The sequence below is a fragment of the Arachis ipaensis genome, chromosome B03, assembly GCF_000816755.2.
Source record: "Arachis ipaensis cultivar K30076 chromosome B03, Araip1.1, whole genome shotgun sequence".
Classification (NCBI taxonomy): Eukaryota; Viridiplantae; Streptophyta; class Magnoliopsida; order Fabales; family Fabaceae; genus Arachis; species Arachis ipaensis.
Window position 1 is genome coordinate 59,447,588 of NC_029787.2, and position 3,776 is coordinate 59,451,363.

The window sequence follows — 3,776 nt, forward strand, 5'->3', positions numbered from 1 at the left end:
TGTAAGAAAGGAATTCTTGTCAGTCTAGAAGCTATACTTACAACGGGAATTTATTCGTGAAAATTCTAGATCGCGCGAGAGTTTCGTTCTTCAGTTGCTCGACTGGGATATACTCATCCACTCCCATCTTCACCCCAGCATCTTTACATAGCAGAGAGATTAAGCTTGGGTAAGCCAATTTGGCTTCAATAGAGTTCTTATTTGCAATTGTGTAAATCTCACAAGAAATCAGATGATGAATCTCCACTTTATTTCCCAGCATAATGCATTGAATCATCACTGCTCTTTTGACAGTGACCTCAGAGCGGTTGCTAGTGGACAGTATAGAACGCCCAATGAAGTCCAGCTATCCCCTAGCGACTGGTTTGAGATCTCCTCTCTTGAGTTGGTTTGGGACACCTTTTGTGTTGGTTATCCACTTAGTTCCGGGGAGGCATATGTCCTCTAGAACTTGGTCCAACCCTTTATCTACTCTCACCATTCTCCTATTGAAGGATTCTGGATCATCTTGTAGTTGAGGTAGCTTGAAGACCTCTCTTATTTTGTCAAGGTGGAAGTAAATAATCCTCCCTCTGACCATAATTCGAAAGGTATGGAAGGCGGTTCCAGTTATTCTCTGCTTATCTGTCAGCCACAGATTTTAGTAGAATTCCTGAACCATATTTCTTCCCACCTTTGTCTCAGGATTAGTTAGAATTTCCCAGCCTCTGTTTCAAATCTGCTCTTGGATCTCCAGATATTCGTCTTCTTTCAGATCGAATTTAACTTCCGAGATCACTGACCTCAGACCCATTATTTTGTCGTAATGGTCTGCATGTTCTTTGGTTAAGAACCTCTCTTGATTCCAAAGTGGCTTTGGAGTATTCTCTTTCTTGCCTCTTGAAGTGGTTTATTTTCCCTTAAGAGCCATGATCTTAATGAGTTTTAGCTTAGTGGTCACGGAAAAACACACCAAACTTAGAGGTTTGCTTGTCCTCAAGCAAAAGAAAAGAAAGGAGAGGAATAGGAGGTTAGTAAAGTTCGAATGGTGGAGAGATGGGGATGGCTGAATTGTGGTTAATTCCATATCAGATCAGAGCAGAGTCAAGCTGTTTATTAAAGAAATGAGTTCCTCCATCACTGATTAGTATTCTGGGGACACCAAATCTGCTGAAGATATGCTTCTGGAGGAACTTCAGTACTGTCTTAGTATCATTAGTGGGTGTTGCAATTGCCTCTACCCACTTGGATGCATAGTTTACTGCCACCAGAATGTAAGTGTTTGAGTATGATGGTGGGAAAGGCCCCATGAAGTCAATACCCCATACATCAAACAACTCAATCTCTAAGATCCCTTGTTGAGGCATGGCATAACCGTGAGGCAGGTTACCAGCTCTCTGGCAACTGTTATAGTTACGCACAAACTCTCGGGAATCTCTATAGAGAGTAGGCTAGTAGAAGCCACATTGGAGGACCTTAGTGGCTGTTCACTCACTTCCGAAATGTCCTCCATATTGTGATCCATGGCAGTGCCATAGGATCTTCTGTGCCTCTTCCCTAGGTACAAATCTACGGATTACTCCGTCTGCACATTTGATAAACCTATATTTTATGATATATATTGTGCTCAATTTGAGTGATTTATTCAATCCTTCACCTACTTATTCATGTTAATTGCATGGTTTTACTTTCCCTTCCTTATTATGTGATGTATGTGAAAAACATGTTTCCTATGCTTTAAGAATAATTATTTTAATTACCATTTACTTCCATTCGATGCCGTGATTTGTGTGTTGTGTAGTTTCAGATCTTCTAAGGCACAAATGACTTAAAGGATGGAAAGGAAACATACAAAAATAGAAGGAAAGCACAAAATGGAGTTTTTGAAGAAACTAGCAGTGACGCGACCGCGTGGTTGACGCGATCGCGCGCCATAAGCGAAATGCATATGATGCGGACGCATGACTGAAGCGACCGCGTGACAAGGAAAACTCCAAATTACGCGACCGCGTGACCCACGCGGACGCGTGATAGAGGCCACGCACTAGAAAGTATAGAAAACGCTTCCAACAATTTCTGAAGCCCTTTTTGGCCCAAATCCAAGTCCAGAAGGCACAGATCAGAGGTTATGAAGTGGGGGAATGCATCCATTCAAAGGAGAGTCTCCAATTAGTTAGTATTCATGAATTAGATGTAGTTTTGAGGGAGAGGTTCTCTCCTCTCTCTTTTAGGATTTAGAATTAGGACTTCTTTTGCTTTCAGGATTATCTCTTTCTATCAGGTTCAACATTCCTTTTTATTTATCTTCTCAATTTAGTTTATGAATTCTTCTATGTTACAGATTATTCTTTGAATTAATGTTATTTGAGGTATTTCAGTTTATCATTGCGCTCTTTTATTTATGTTACTGTTGCTTCCAATCTAAAGACATTTTTATTCCAGTAGATTTACTTTTTCCCTTTTGGTCTTGGTTAAGAAATCAGTAACTCAAGAGTTATCAAACTCAACGTGATCGATAATTTTTATCTTTGCTAATTGAATTGAACTTCAATAATCCCAATCTTTCATTAAGGATTAACTAGGATTTGAAGATCAAACTAATTAGTCACTTGACCTTTCTTTGCTTTAAGTAAAGGCTAACTAAGTGGAATTAAGATTCAATCTTCATCATCATTGATAAGGATAACTAGGATAGGACTTCCAATTTCTCATACCTTGCCAAAAGTTTATTTTACAATTGTTTATTTATTTTACCTGCCATTTAAATTACTTGTTCCTCATCTTCAAAACCCCAATTTACAATCTTCATAACTAATAATAAGAACATACTTCCCTGCAGTTCCTTGAGAAGACGACCCGAGGTTTAAATACTTCGGTTATCAATTTTTAATGGGTTTGTTACTTGTGACAACCAAAACGTTTGTAAGAAAGGTTGATTGCTTGGTTTAGTAACTATACTTGCAACGAAAGTTTACTATAACCTCTAAACCATCAATCTTCAGTTCTCTTTCAAATCGGCGCCGTTGCCGGGGAACTACAATCATGTGCCTTATTATTGGTTATTGTAAATATTTTTCACCACCTCACTCACAAGCTCCTTTTCACCTTCACCACCATATGATCCTCATTTACCCCGATTCCAATCCAATTACTCCCAAACACCACCACTTTCCCATGTACCACGTCCGAATTCGTCACTCCGAGAATCAGAGGTTCGCCTCAAGGAAATAGTAGATCAACTTCAAACAACCCTTCATCAACTGAAGCAAGCTATAAGTCAATTATCTTCTAGACGTTCGAACATTCAAGGACCTCCCACAGCCCCATGTGGACAATCTAAAGAAGAGCGTAGCATGAAGGAGATACTAGAAACTCCAGTGGACAGAACAGGGCATGACTTCGTACTGAAACAAGTAGAGGAAGCTGTCATTGTAAACGAAGAAGAGTTGGTTGAAGACTTAGGAGACGCTAAACTTCCATGGGAATCTAGAGTTATGGAGAATTCTGTTAAAAATGTTACAATTGATGCTAAGGAGGATAGTGCACAACTCCCAAAGCAAGTCTTTTATGAAGAACTAGACGGAATAATCCAAGAAGCAAGTTTCCTTGATGATGATAATCTCAAGTCAAGTTCTCCCAGTAATGAACTTGCATCAGCAAGTGAATTCTCTGAGATTGAAGAATCTTCCCCAAGTGAATACGAAGATGATGCGGATGTAGATTTCTCTCAACCTCCCGTTTATGACTTAAGTGACAAGGAAGACATAGAAGGCTTTGATCAGGACATGGATGCAATT